The sequence below is a fragment of the Lactuca serriola genome, chromosome 9 (genome assembly GCF_051521515.1).
Source record: "Lactuca serriola cultivar US96UC23 chromosome 9, Lser_US96UC23_V15, whole genome shotgun sequence".
Lineage (NCBI taxonomy): Eukaryota > Viridiplantae > Streptophyta > Magnoliopsida > Asterales > Asteraceae > Lactuca > Lactuca serriola.
This window is the reverse complement of record NC_136416.1, coordinates 178,027,222-178,043,796: the sequence shown is the minus strand read 5'-3', so window position 1 is coordinate 178,043,796 and position 16,575 is coordinate 178,027,222.

Below are 16,575 nucleotides of genomic sequence, written 5' to 3'. Positions count from 1 at the left end.
CGTTGGTGGAACACTTTAGGGAAGACGTTAAGCCCTAATGAGCCACTGCAATTGACATGGGTAGAGTTCTTGGTGCAATTCAAGCGCAAGTTCTGCTCGGCTCAAAATCTGTTGGAGTTGGAGAATAAGTTTTTGGCATTGACGAAAGGCAGCATGTCGGTTGATGATTACACCAATAACTTCACCAATAAGATGGAGTTTTCCTTGCGTATCGTCCCAGACGAGCTGACAAAGGTGGACCGGTATGCGAAGGGACTCCCATGGGAGTACGAGGTGCCAGTACGTCAGGCACATACTCTAGAGGCAGCTATCTGGGCTGCCAAGTCTGTTGAGAACATGATTAAGGGGAGAACCACCGACAAGGTTGAGGTTGGTGAGAAGAGAAAGTTTAAGGGAACATCTGGTTCCGGTAAGAAAAGAAAATTTTCGAAATATGATTCGAAAAAGTTTGGTGGAGGAAAAGGAGGCGAATCGAAATGGTGAGATAAGTGTAAGAAAAAGCACTTTGGGAAATGTAGTGAGGATGTAACCTGCTACAAGTGCGGAAAAATTAGGCATTTTGCCAATGAGTGTCCGAACAACAAAAGGATGTGTTTTGGTTGTAATAAAGAGGGGCATATTTTGAAAGACTGTCTGAAGAAGAAGGAGGCAGCTAAGCCCAACATTCCACCAAAGCCGAAGGCGAGAGCCTTCCAGATGACACTTGAGGCTGCGAAAGATGAAGCTGATGTCGCTTCAGGTACCTTTCTCGTAAACGAATTACCTTCTCAAATTTTGTTTGATTCTGGAGCCAGCTACTCCTTTATTTCGCATGAGTTTGGTAGAAAACTAGCCTTGCATGTTCATAGACTAGATAATGCTTTATTAGTCGAAGTTGCTAGTGGCAAGTTTGTACCTGTTAGCCATCGTATGAAAAACATCTTAATCGACCTTAATGGGAATAAGTTTCACGAGGAATTATTGCCTATCGAACTTAATGGTTTCTACATCGTTCTGGGAATGGATTGGCTTAGCGCCAATGATGCCGAAATTTTATGCAAGAAGAACATATGTAAAGTAAACCCGCCTGGGAAGGATTCATTTATGGTGTACCGGGACAAACAGCGAGTAAATTCTGGAATCATTTCCCTAATGAAAGCCAGGAAATGTTTGACCAAGGGATGTACTGTTGGATTAATGTCTAAGTCCATAACTATAATTGGTAAGACTTGACCCGACCCGGCATGGTCCATTTGGGTTGCATACCATCATGCACTTGGATAGACTATAATGAGAGAAATAAGACACTTATGGTTATTAATATATTATAAGTTCTAGTATATTAATAATAAGAATAATAAGATTATTTAATTAGTATTGATCAAGAATTAATCTAGGATTAATTAAGTGATCAAAAGAAGACTAATTAAATATATGGGTTGATTGTGTAAATCATCCATACTTGTATAGTGGGCTAATGCTCCATGGATAATCAAGTTGGGCTAAAACCCATAGGATGGTCCATGGATGCTCCATGGTGTATTTGTACCCATGGATCATGGAAATGAAAGGCCATGTCAATTAGGGTTTACATGGTGTAACCCTAACTATATAAGCATCTTATTCTTGACCAAATCGGCGACTAGTGTGTGAAGTGAAAGGGCTAGCCGATTTCATGAGTTGTAGAATTCTCTCAAGCTATTCTAAGTGTTTTGGTGATTGTGATTCCATTTGAGGCTTCCACACTATTGGGGCTAGGCACTCAAGCTTCATGAAGACTTTCTACATCAAAGAGGTATGTATTCTATCTTGTTACACTCATTGTTTTTGTATGATAGAGTAGGATAATACCTTGGAAGTTCTTATTTGCATGTATAATAGTGAAAACATAGATCCAAGGTATTTAGGGTTGCATGTACACTTAGGAGTGTTAGAATGCTCAAAACCCAACAGTGGTATCAGAGCCTAGGCTTGCTTTCTCTTATACTTGATGCAAATTGCTGAAAAATGCTGAAAAACTCGATTTTCTGGCTTTCTGGGCATTGGACTCGCCGATTCCACTGATGAACTCGCCGAGTCCATGAGTAAAATCATCCTACTCGCCGAGTAGGTTCATGCACTCGCCGAGTAGGAGCCCCAGACAGCATATATTCGACGTTTTTGGCTAGAAATGGACTAGGAACATTACCCTAAGTTGTTTTTGAACTTATAAACTTGTTTTTTTTATGTGGTAATGTTCATGCTAATCCATTTTCAAAGATAATTGTCAATAGATTCATGTTTTGTATTAGTTTAAGGTTTAGACTAATTACATGAAAAAGTTTGATTTGAATTATCTTGTTCTTATGAGTTGCTTAGATTAATAGAAAAGTTAATTGAAATAGTTGTTTTCAATCCATTTTAATCTAAGAGTTGAGTATAAAATGTGTTTGTGTAACTTGTCCTCAAGTTACATGAAGAGTTACATTAAAGACTCATAAAATTCATAAAAGTTGGCAATGGTTACAAAATGAAGAGTCTTGTGTCATTGAATAATTTTTTATGACTCCATAACTTGTCCTCAAGTTATGGAAGTTCAAGAGTCACTTCATTAAAGAAAAATATGTAACCATAATTAAATCCATAAGTTATAAAATAAAGAAAAAGTTACTTCTTTTATTAGTTTAAAGTCTTCCATAACTTGTCCTCAAGTTATGGAACTTGAAGAGTTTTTGGATTAAAACTACTTTAAACACATAAGTTATGGAATTAATTAGTTTTGAATAGTTTCAAAACTTGCCCTCAAGTTTTGGAATTTGTAAAGTTTTCACTTATGAATACTTTAATTCCAAGTTAGCCCTTAGAATTTTAAAAGTTAAAATTCAACCCTTATACTTTATAATATTATAAGTTAATAATATATATATATATATATATATATATATATATATATATATATATATATGTATAAGAGTAAAGTCAGTCTTACCACTAGTACGCCTCATTCACGAAGCCGGTCTATATGGTGGGTATAAGGTTGTTGCCTATAAAATGGCAACTTAATGGGTGTCCACTCTCACCCACCGCTTGCTTGACTGGTGGAGGGTCGTTAGCCGAACGGGTTTGACAGGACTATAATTCTCCCTTCATTAAAAGTATTAATGATAAATACTAAGTAACTAAACTCTTAATAATACCCAATCTTAGTTACTTAGGAAAAATGTGAATAAGGTGCTAACCCATGAAATTACACTTTACACTTTGTCTAAGTCGTTAGTGGAGCGTGTGTGGTTAACCGGCACACTAACTTGGACTTAACAAGGTAGGTAAAGGGTGACTTAATATTTATCATAGTATCGATGGAGCGTGTGTGGTTAACCGGCACATCGATTGAGGGGTAATTTATTAAGGGTACCAAGTGATTTGCATGGTTACTTCACACCTTGTTTTGTAATCCTCGGCATCCCAGTCACAAAACCTGAAGGGCACACTCGAGATTGAAACATGCCTTTGAACAGTTCAATGAATCTCAAAGATCTAGGAGTTTCAAAACCAATTAAAACCTAATAATACATTTCGTTTATCTTGGTGGAAATTGGTGAATCGTCAGTCACCTACCTTCAAATATTTTATAGCTTGGATTACGGCATACCTCTTCTAAGTTATAAAATAGTTTGTTGGGTCCTAGCCTTAATATTTCATATTGGGTGTCATATTAAGGACTTAAGATCAGCTATCTTGAATATCTCCCAAAAGATGTCTGGTTTAGACATTTATGATCTTCCCAAATCTCTTGAAACAAGCTTTCCTAATGAAGATGATGTCCCATGGATATCATACTTCTTCACCTCTTCAAATTATTCTCCTAAACCCACAAGTTCTTGAAAAGTTTAAAGGCACTCAAGCCCTATTGGCAAGGTAAGGTCTAGGTGTGGTCACATCTTGGAGATGTAGTCACATATTGACAAGCCGTGAGAGTTGGGTGTCAAAGTCTTGAGAAAGTTGGTGGTTCAATCACTTTCTAAGTCACATAGTGAGTTCCTTTGGGACACCTATGAAACAGACTATGACAAGACCCTTTATGATCTTATCTATTTGCTAAGATCAACTTCCTAAAACTTTATGGACATTGACAATGATGACATTGGATATCTAGTGAAGCTCTCTCTTCCCGATGGAAAGGGATCGGCCATAGTCAACTCGGTTGACCAAATGGTAAAGAGAAAAGCTAAGTCTATGATAGTCTCGTGTACCATTATCAAAGGGTCCATATGTTTGTATTGCCAAAGAAAGGGACATTGGTTGCGAAGCTGCCAAAATTTACCTAAGGATGTTAAAGTCAATAAGTTTGACTCTACTTCAGGTAAAGTCCACTATCTAACTCTGTTAAGTTTCTATTCTGAGATTCTTGATACATGATGTGACTGGGTCACATGGTGATGTTTTAAGAATCAAAGAAAAGTGAAGAAACTTAAAGAAAGAATATGATGAATCTGATGGCGTAGATGGATTTCTATCGCATAGTTTGAAGATCGGATTCTTGAGCTACTTCTTAGGAGTTATGAGATATTGCTTAGGAATAGGTAACAATAAGTTTTCATATGGATTGTAAGGATAAGTTTTCCGCAAAGTTTAAAATAAAAGGAAATTTTTATTTTATTTATTTTAAATATCCTTACAATGGCATTTGAGGAAAAATTGTTGCTTATGTGATTCCATTAAGAGCAAGAGTGGAAATATGAAATTGATTCTTTCATTTGTGGTAATGTCTAAATTTACCAAATAAGGAAAGATTCTCATCACCCAAGTTTCAATTGGACCGGAACTTGGAATCATGCGAGTTGTATAGCATGATGAATGAGAACTTTCAAGTATTGGAAAATTAAGACTAATTACTTGTTCACATGGATGTGTGAGTCAAGTAAAGGACTAAAGGATCGAGTACACATTCTTGTGCACTGATTAAGTCCACCATAAAAGTTTGATAAGACTATTCGTTATAGTTTACTAAAGCTCAGTAAATATGATTATACTTACATGCTTAAGTATAACTCTGAGACATTGGAAAAAAAGGTTCCAATGTAAGGCAGAGCGAATAAGAAGAATCAAATTAGGCAGAAGGATAAAAGTTTCTCAAATCTGAAAAGATGGGAGAGTACTTTAGTATCAGTTTTGTGATCATCTTAATGATTAAGAAACCATATCACAATTAGTTCTCTAAGGAAATCTTAGTGCATTCTTATGACTAAGAAGAGGGATCTTGAATTGTTGAAATGGTTAAATCAAGAAGATGAGTCATACTTCGTTCCAATACATGTCTTAGAGTCATACTCCAAGATTGTAACTTGAGTGACATGTCTTAAAGAAGGTTTAAAATACTTGTCAAATGTAAGAGTAAAAGTTTCCTACTCTTGTACATTTGAAATTGGTAAGTTGTGATGTTTTGAATAAAACAAAGACCAACTAAGGCCAATTGTGTGAAGTGTTTGTCTTGATTAGAATCCGCACTATCTCTTGGATGTTTGACAAGGGAGTCTTATATGTCAAGAGGACAGTGGGAGTCTTAAAGGTCTTGAAAGTCTCAAGAACTAATCAAGAATAAACCTGAAGTTCTTCACTAGCACACGACTTGAGGTTTATAACCTATCGTGTTGACATATTCTGTGCCCATTCCAGTTAAAGTTGGCTTTGCATATGAGTTCTTAGAGTTCTCAATTTGTTGCACAACTTCTTGGAAGCAATGGCAGGCCCTTGAGCTGCCAGGTGGCAAGAAATTAAGATTAAGTTCAATCCACATGGTTTTGGATTTGTCATTATCCTTGTCTTGTGACTATGGTTTTGACAATTCACATGGATAACAACACATACACCATTAAATCTAAGTGTCATAAGGTTTCTCTCCGATTCATGAAAATGATGGTGAGGAAACACTTTCACTAAGTAGATTTTAGCTAGATAGCAATTGTGACATTTGCATTCTCAAAGTCGTTAGTGGAGCGTGTGTGGTTTATCGGCACACTAACCTGGACTTGTGAGAAGTGGCAAAAAGGTCTAACCATTATGATTACGGCATACCTCTTCATAATTGTTTAGACACACAAGTGTGCTATCTAAGGGAAGGTGTATGATTTTGATAAAGTCTTATCAAAACAATCTAGTATCAGAAATATGAACTTTGGTAAGGAAGTCAGTTGATTTCTGAGTACATGTCAAAGCTAGTGGGAGCATAAGTGTTATGCTAATAATCATCATGTTAGTGGGAGCATGATAATTATGATAAGTATTGCAAGTTAGCAATGTTAATTATAGAAAACAAAAGGTTTCAATTGGGAAAAGTTGTTTTGCTATAATTAAGGGAGAGGAAATTATACTTCATCTCAAATCTATAAGCTTAGATCGTGAGGTTTTAATCATTTAGTCAAGGATATATATATATATATATATATATATGAATTTCATGTTGGAATGGCTCAACATAAGGAAATTCTGTATATGGGTCCATTATTTGCGTTCTAAAATTCGATTATGATTACGGCATCCCTTTTCATAATCTGAATTATGAGAACTTGGCAAATAAAAATGGAAATGTTATAGCAAAAGACTGGTTTAGTCTTTATGTGAGACATCATGAATCGTGTCCCATATGCTTCGGATATAGGATCGATTACATGTGCTATATTCATCCTTTCTAAAATTTTCCAAATGCCTAGGGCATTAAGAAGGGAAAAGGTTTAGAACTGGATATGACTAAAAGGATTAAACAATTGTCGAGGACAATCTAAGGTTTACCAAAGATTGGTTGCTCAAGGATAGTTGGAAGTATAGTGATAATTCTGGAAGGATCATATTAACATAATCTGGAAGGAGGCAACTCTTGTTCAGAAGTGATAGTCAAAATGGAATCTGGAAATGTTTCAAAGTTAGATTTTTCAATCTGTGTAAGATTAAGGAAACTTAATGCAAGAAGGATGTTTCCAAGGAGTTGATCTCCTTTGGAATGCTCTGTAATGATTGTTGTCAAGTCTTTCTGATTTTGTACATAATCATTACAAGAAGATCAATGCATATAAGTTTAGAATCTAACAGATTCTAGTAAATGACATGAATTTGGAATTCTTGTATTTGCAGTAAGGGTTTGGGAGTGTGAAAAGAGAATCATTGAAGTTATGTTCAATTGATCTAGTTCACAAAGTAAAGATCATAGACAAACATAGTATGCATACTTGGTGTATGGCATGACTAGTGTTTAGAAAACATAGTGTACATGCTTGGAGCTTGGGACAACTATTGTGTTAAATTAAAGAATAAAGTTGATAGCTGAAACAGTATACAATGAATAATGTGTAATCATATGGTGATAAATAAAAGGTGTTTTATTTATATTCATAAGTTCTGAAACCATATTGGATTCGATTATTATTGTGTTTCATTTTGCATGTTTTGACTTCCCGAATAAACTAGGTTATTCTTTCGGAATGACTAAGTTATTCAAACCATCCATAGTCGGTCATATGTTGGAAGTAGATATGAATTAAGACTGTCATGGGTTGGCTTGTAGAGGTCTAAGGTGTTGGACAAAGGGCTACAACACTCATGAGTGCTCATAAGTTCTGAGTATTGGATTCAACCCGCGCTCATTGGAATCACTTCATGGATTTTATCACGAGTGATCATGAGACGATAATATCTTATATTCTTCAAACCTAGAGATATGAGTTGTTACTATGAGTTGATAGTACATTGATTGCACGAAAACGCATTTGGTAACTCGGTGCTATAAAACGTGCCTTTGTGTATGATTCAACAAGTAGTAGAACAAGCCATATGAGTCGAAGTTTATCCGTTCCTTTTACCTTCGGGATAAAAGCGATATCTGTGGGCCCCTCGATGATTTGATGATGACAAATGGAAGTGCTCGGCCGGGCCAGGACTGATTTGATTTGTTCAATTAGTCAGTCATCATAAATCGGAAATCGGGAAACAACAAATGGACAGAGAGAATGATTATAATCCATGTCTCAGTCCATATGATATCTAGAATGGAGGAATATATGATCCCTTATCTAATGGACAAGTCATTGACAAAGGTCAGAGTTCATCTACAAGGTCAGAGTTCGAGAGAAGCTTTTGAGAGCTACGATTGCCAGTTAGGTTTGAAGTCATACGCAATAATAGTTTTAGACTTATCCAAGTGGGAGACTGTTGGATTAATGTCTAAGTCCATAACTATAATTGGTAAGACTTGACCCGACCCGGCATGGTCCATTTGGGTTGCATACCATCATGCACTTGGATAGACTATAATGAGAGAAATAAGACACTTATGGTTATTAATATATTATAAGTTCTAGTATATTAATAATAAGAATAATAAGATTATTTAATTAGTATTGATCAAGAATTAATCTAGGATTAATTAAGTGATCAAAAGAAGACTAATTAAATATATGGGTTGATTGTGTAAATCATACATACTTGTATAGTGGGCTAATGCTCCATGGATAATCAAGTTGGGCTAAAACCCATTGGATGGTCCATGGATGCTCCATGGTGTATTTGTACCCATGGATCATGGAAATGAAAGGCCATGTCAATTAGGGTTTACATGGTGTAACCCTAACTATATAAGCATCTTATTCTTGACCAAATCGGCGACTAGTGTGTGAAGTGAAAGGGCTAGCCGATTTCATGAGTTGTAGAATTCTCTCAAGCTATTCTAAGTGTTTTGGTGATTGTGATTCCATTTGAGGCTTCCACACTATTGGGGCTAGGCACTCAAGCTTCATGAAGACTTTCTACATCAAAGAGGTATGTATTCTATCTTGTTACACTCATTGTTTTTGTATGCTAGATTAGGATAATACCTTGGAAGTTCTTATTTGCATGTATAATAGAGAAAACATAGATCCAAGGTATTTAGGGTTGCATGTACACTTAGGAGTGTTAGAATGCTCAAAACCCAACATGTACATCATATTTAGCATTCTTGATCGATGCTAAGAAGGAAAAGAAGGTGATGCAGAGTATTCCAGTGGTGTGTGATTATCCGGAAGTATTTCCCGAAGATCTTCCTGGATTAGCCGGATATTACCGAAGGTTTATCCAAGGATTTTCTTCGATTGCTACTCCATTAACAGCTTTGACCCACAAAGGAGCTAATTATGCTTGGAATGATAAGCATAAAGAAGCATTCGAGAAGCTAAAGAAGAAGCAATGCGAGGCACTGATACTTTCTCTACCTGATGGAGTTGAAGACTTCGCTGTCTATAGCGATGTGTCTGGGGTTGGATTGGGTTGTGTTTGAGCCAAAGAGAAAAGGTGATAGCATATGCGTCGCGACAGCTGAAGGAGCATGAAAAGAATTACCCGACTCATGATTTGGAGTTGGCAACGGTAGTTTTCCCTCTGAAAATATGGAGGCATTACCTCTATGGCACGAAGTGCAAACTTTTCACTGATCATAAGAGTCTCCAATATCTCTTTAATCAGAAAGAATTGAATATGAGGCAACGACGCTGGCTAGAGTTACTCAAGGACTACGACTGTGAGATACTTTACCATCCTGGTAAAGCTAATGTTGTTGCTGATGCTCTCAGTCGGAAAGTCAATCTTGAAAGGAAGAGGCCAAGAGCGTTGAGAATAGAAGTTGTCTCGACTATTTTGGAAAGTATAAAGAAAGCTCAAAGCGAAGCTTCTGAGAAGAATGACCGAAAGGAGGAACGTTTGGGCAAAACGTTGGTGTTCGGTGTAAACAGTCATGGACTGAAGGTGTTCCAAGATCGGATTTGGATACCTAAGACAGGAGGAGTCAGAGATCTTCTGATGGAAGAAGCTCACAAAACCATGTACTCGATTCATCCCGGTAGCACTAAAATGTATAGGGACCTAAAACCCTACTACTGGTGGCCGACGATGAGGCTTGATGTTGCAAAGTATGTGGCTGAGTGTGTGACTTGTGCGAGAGTAAAGACATAGCATCAGAAACCATACGGGAGTTTAGAACCATTGCATGTGCCTATGGGTAAGTGGGAAGACATTGCTATGGATTTTGTCACTAAACTGCCCAGAACAAAGAATGGTCACGACATGATTTGGGTGGTCGTTGATCGATTCACTAAGAGTGCGCATTTCATAGCAGCCAAGGAGAAATGGTCTATGGAGAAGCTTGCAAATTCTTACGTGAAGGAAATTGTGAGGCTTCACGGTGTTCCGTTAACGATTGTGTCGGATCGTGATAGTCGTTTCACCTCGAGGTTTTGGAAAATTCTACAAGAGGAATTGGGTACCAAGTTGTGTTTAAGTACAGCTTACCATCCGCAGACTGATGGCCAGAGTGAAAGAACAATACAAACACTTGAAGATATGCTGAGAGCATTTACCCTGGAATTCCTAGGTAACTGGGATGAACACTTACCTTTAGTAGAATTTTCCTACAATAATAGTTTCCACTCGAGCATTAAGATGGCACCTTATCAAGCTTTGTATGGACAGAAGTGTCGTACGCCATCTTCTTGGCTTGAGGCTGGGGAAAAGCAGTTTATGGGACCGGAGATGGTTCATCAAACTGCTGAAAAGTTGAAAATAATTAGGGAAAGAATGTTAGCAGCTTAGGATCGTCAAAAGAGCTATGCTGACAAAAGGCGAAGACCGATGACTTTTGAAATTGGAGATTCGGTTTAGCTTAAAGTCTCGCCGTGGAAGGGACTTATAAGATTTGGTAAAAGGGGAAAGTTGAGTCCAAGGTTTATTGGACCGTATAAAGTTCTTCAGAGGATTGGAAACCAAGCTTACAAGCTTGAACTACCAGAGGAACTGAATGGAATTCACAACACTTTTCATGTCTGTTATTTGAGGAAGTTCACGGGAGAAGTTCCCGATATAATTCCAATTTCTGAATTGAGAATTGATGAAAACAAGAGGTTAATTGAAGAACCAGAGGCAATTGTTGACCGAAAGACTAAGAAGCTTCGACGCAAGATGGTCAAATTAGTGCTTGTTCGTTGGAAACATTCAAATGGGCCAAATCTCACCTGGGAAACGGAGAGTGACATGTTGAGTCGCTATCCGCATTTGTTTGTTGATGTGTGATTCCGGGGATGGAATCATCCTAAGGGGGAGAGAATTGTAACGCCCGCATTTCCAGGCTAGGCATTTTCGTTGATGTAATAGTCTAGGTTAACTTTTGTAACCCGTTTTGAAATATGAGAAGTATATTATTTGAGTATTATGTGTTTTCTGCTTAATTGCTTAATTATGTGATTTGATTAATTAAGAATAAAATGAGCGTCAAATTTTAAGTGTAAAATAAAGTTGATATCTTTGGATAATGTTGTAGTAGTTGAAACGAGGTTTCCGAATATATAAAGAACGCCCAAATCTGACTTCGTATGAGGAAGTTATGATTTTCTGAAGTTTCAACTTAGCGGTATGCAGCCCGAAATACTCGCTTTGAGATCGAGCGGTTTTTAGACGAATCAATCTAAACGAGAATCGAAGATCTCGTTGTTGGTATCGAAGCGATGAAAAGTTAGGCGAGAACGGACGTCAAACGAAGAAGTTATGAATTTATAACAAAGTTTTTCTATCCCGGCCTACTAAAAATAATTAATAAAAAATAAACTCAAAATTGGCCGACGGAGTCTAAACGAAAATTGTAGAGCGTAGTCTCACCTATGCGTGGATATAAAGAACGTCGAAAACGGAGTTCGTATGAAGATGATATGAATTTCCGAAGTTTATTAAATAATTTGTATTTAAATTTAATCTTTAATTCGGATGTATATCCGAAGGAGTCACCGATCTGATCCGAAGTACGCCCAGCGTACCACGAAGCATGATGCACCTCGCACTCGAGTTCTTCGGATGACGCATGCAGTGACGCATTCGGAGGCCTACGCCCCGCGTAAGGCAATACGCCTAGCGTACTACGAGGCCTCAGCCTCCTATAAATAGGATGCGAGGGTTCCGGGTATTTTTGCTCATTTCTTCTCCTTTTTGTGCCGAAGCTTTGCGCGTAAACCCCCGAAGCCATCCCGACACCCCGGATCTCATATCCAAATTAAGAAGGAAGTTTCACGCTCCCGGGATCCCGAGAAGTGCGATTCCCGAGCCGAAGCTCTGCCCGCGAGAAGTTCGATTTTTGTAGAGATCTTCCAGATCTACTGAGGATTACTACTTCTGCAAGCCGTAGTGCTGTCCGATCATCTCTGATCAAGTGAGTGTGTAGTTACTTTCTTCTAACGCATAATTATGAAGTATTTTATACGAAATACGTGTTATGTGTATAATATTGTGGTTATGTGTGTGAATGTGTATTCACTTTCTTCTATCTCATAGATATGATTTACTCTCTATGAAATACGTGTTATGTGTGTGTGCCTCATCTGTTATGTGGAATATGTATTGATTAAAGCATGCTATACAGGTTTTTAAACTATGTATAAAAATGTATATTTTTATCTACTAATATGTTGGGTAGAACATGGGTAGATAGTTGGTGTGTAATAAACAGATGAGAGGCCTCGTTGTTGTTTTGATACAGTCATCTAGCGGAGTTTAGATGACGACCACAGACTATTCTAGAGAGTCATGTGGAACACTAGCAGGTTCGCCACCTGTAGGTGTTAATGAACTTGGGTGTTCATTCGCTGTACTCCATCCCCCTCATGGTTGCCTTATTTGACTTATATTGCTGAGGAACCCCCGAAGCATGTGTTGTCGCCCCGATGAAATATTCTTAGACTAGGTCCCTTATGTCAGTTGTCTTAGGTATGTAAAGTGAGAATAACGGGAATGGGTAATTGGGTTATTGTTGGTTGGTGGAATTAAATATGATTATTTATTGTGGGTTGAAAACCCTATATGCTCACCAGGCTCCCAAGCCTGACCCACTCAGTTTTATTTGTATTACAGGAAGTGGCGCAAGGGCATAAGATGGATGAACCATCAAGTTGTTTTGTTTACAAGTATGTATATGTATATATTTGTTCAATGACTTGTAATGTTATCGTTTATGATTTATGGTCTGTATCGGAACATGACATCCCGAGTTTTGATTATATAATGAAAATACATTTCTTTTATGAAATGCTTTGGTAAACATTGTTTTATCACGTTTTGTTTTTGGGAACAAATTCCCCAACTTTTTCAAATCAAAAGGATTTACTCTGAAATTATTTTAAAAGCATAAATGAAAAATCGGTCTTTTCTGGCCGAGATTTTGGGGATGTCACAGTTGGTATCAGAGCATTAGTTTAAGCGAACTAGGAATTTGTAGGATTTCTAGACTTAAACTTAGAATGCTAAGTGAAATTTTGAGATGTGTGTCTGTGATATTTTAGACACGAGCACTAGTTTATTTTAGGAAAGTTGCCTAAAATGCTTTATGTGCTAAATGTTATATGTTGACATATATGATATTATTTGTTCGGATCTATGGTCTGTTGCCAACCGGATCTAGAAACTTTATGTGTGTAGGATTCTAAGCGTACGTCTACGATATTAGAACTAGCATGTAAACGTTTCGGAGTGATAAGGATGATTTGAATATCTATCGTGAATGAGGATCTAATTTCACCTTATTCGGTGTGTAGATCAAAAATGGTGAGAACAAGAAGTGGAGTTGGAAATGCTGATGAAAACAGGAATCAACCACCAGTGATTGAGCAAATACCTGTCGTAGCAGCAGCACCTGAGCCAATAACCATGGTTGGTGTGCAAATGATGATTCAAACAATGTTGGATCGTCAGATGGATGAAACTAGGCGGTTTCTTCAACAGAATCATGAAGAACTTTCAATTCGTGTGGAAGAGCCCGAATTAAATGAAGGGCACTCGGAAGGTGGAAACTTCACTGGGTCTGTTGGTCAAGCTAACCCACCGATAGTTAGGCAAAACAACCATGATGGAAGGAATGATGGAATCGGATGCAAGTACAAGGACTTTCTAACTTGCAAACCATCGACCTTCAATGGAAAGGAGGATCTGATTGGAGTTATGGATTGGATCTCCAAAATGGAGTTAGCCTTCATGACTTGTGGTTGCAGAGGCAAGTTGCACACTATCTATGCAGTGCGTCAATTCCGAGGTGGAGTCGTTCGTTGGTGGAACACTTTAGGGAAGACGTTAAGCCCTAATGAGCCACTGCAATTGACATGGGCAGAGTTCTTGGTGCAATTCAAGCGCAAGTTCTGCTCGGCTCAAAATTTGTTGGAGTTGGAGAATAAGTTTTTGGCATTGACGAAAGGCAGCATGTCGGTTGATGATTACACCAATAACTTCACCAATAAGATGGAGTTTTCCTTGCGTATCGTCCCAGACGAGCTGACAAAGGTGGACCGGTATGCGAAGGGACTCCCATGGGAGTACGAGGTGCCAGTACGTCAGGCACATACTCTAGTGGCAGCTATCTGGGCTGCCAAGTCTGTTGAGAACATGATTAAGGGGAGAACCACCGACAAGGTTGAGGTTGGTGAGAAGAGAAAGTTTAAGGGAACATCTGGTTCCGGTAAGAAAAGAAAATTTTCGAAATATGATTCGAAAAAGTTTGGTGGAGGAAAAGGAGGCGAAGCGAAATGGTGTGATAAGTGTAAGAAAAAGCACTTTGGGAAATGTAGTGAGGATGTAACCTGCTACAAGTGCGGAAAAATTGGGCATTTTGCCAATGAGTGTCCGAACAAGAAAAGGATGTGTTTTGGTTGTAATGAAGAGGGGCATATTTTGAAAGACTGTCCGAAGAAGAAGGAGGCAGCTAAGCCCAACATTCCACCAAAGCCGAAGGCGAGAGCCTTCCAGATGACACTTGAGGCTGCGAAAGATGAAGTTGATGTCGCTTCAGGTACCTTTCTCGTAAACGAATTACCTGCCCAAATTTTGTTTGATTCTGGAGCCTACTACTCCTTTATTTCGCATGAGTTTGGTAGAAAACTAGCCTTGCCTGTTTATAGACTAGATAATGCTTTATTAGTCGAAGTTGCTAGTGGCAAGTTTGTACCTGTTAGCCATCGTATGAAAAACATCATAATCGACCTTAATGGGAATAAGTTTCACGAGGAATTATTGCCTATCGAACTTAATGGTTTCGACATCGTTCTGGGAATGGATTGGCTTAGCGCCAATGATGCCGAAATTTTATGCAAGAAGAACATAGGTAAAGTAAACCCGCCTGGGAAGGATTCATTTATGGTGTACGGGGACAAACGGCGAGTAAATTCTGGAATCATTTCCCTAATGAAAGCCAGGAAATGTTTGACCAAGGGATGTACATCATATTTAGCATTCTTGATCGATTCTAAGAAGGAAAAGAAGGTGATGCAGAGTATTCCAGTGGTGTGTGATTATCCGAAAGTATTTCCCGAAGATCTTCCTGGATTACCACCCGATAGACAAGTAGAGTTCAGAATAGACTTGTTACCAGGAACCACGCCAATAGCAAAAGCACCGTATCGATTAGCGCCAACGGAGATGAAGGAGCTGATGATGTAACTTCAGGAGTTATTGGACAAAGGTTTCATTAGACCTAGTTCATCACCCTGGGGAGATCCGGTGTTATTTGTGAAGAAGAAAGACGGAAGTATGAGAATGTGCATTGATTACAGAGAGCTGAACAAGGCAACAATAAAGAATAGATACCCGTTGCCAAGGATTGATGACCTATTTGATCAATTTCAAGGTTCGAGCTATTTCTCGAAGATCGATCTAAGGTCAGGATATCATTAGCTAAAAGTAAGAGAGCAAGATATCGAGAAGACTGCATTCAGAACTAGATATGGACACTACAAGTTCTTGGTTATGTCGTTTGGACTAACCAATGCTCCGGCAGCATTCATGGATTTAATGAATTGGGTTTGTAATCTGTTCCTCGATAAATCCGTGATAGTATTCATAGACGACATTCTTATTTACTCAAAAAGCCAAGAGGAGCATGGCAGACACTTACGAGAAGTGTTAGAAGTCTTGAAGAAGGAGAAGTTGTATGCAAAGTTCTCTAAGTGTGATTTTTGGATTCGTGAAGTCCAATTCTTGGGTCACGTGGTCAACCAAGAAGGGATAATGGTTGATCAAGCAAAGATTGAGGCTGTGATGAAGTGGGAACAACCGAAAAGTCCCACGGAGATCCGAAGCTTTTTAGGATTAGCCAGATATTACCGAAGGTTTATCCAAGGATTTTCTTCGATTGCTACTCCATTAATAGCTTTGACCCACAAGGGAGCTACTTATGCTTGGAATGATAAGCATAAAGAAGCATTCGAGAAGCTAAAGAAGAAGCTATGCGAGGCACCGATACTTTCTCTACCCGATGGAGTTGAAGACTTCTCTGTCTATAGCGATGTGTCTGGGGTTAGATTGGGTTGTGTTTGACCCAAAGAGAAAACGTGATAGCATATGCGTCGCGACAGCTGAAGGAGCATGAAAAGAATTACGCGACTCATGATTTGGAGTTGGCAGCGGTAGTTTTCGCTCTGAAAATATGGAGGCATTACCTCTATGGCACGAAGTGCAAACTTTTCACTGATCATCAGAGTCTCCAATATCTCTTTAAACAGAAAGAATTGAATATGAGGCAACGACGCTGGCTAGAGTTACTCAAGGACTACGACTGTGAGATACTTTACCATC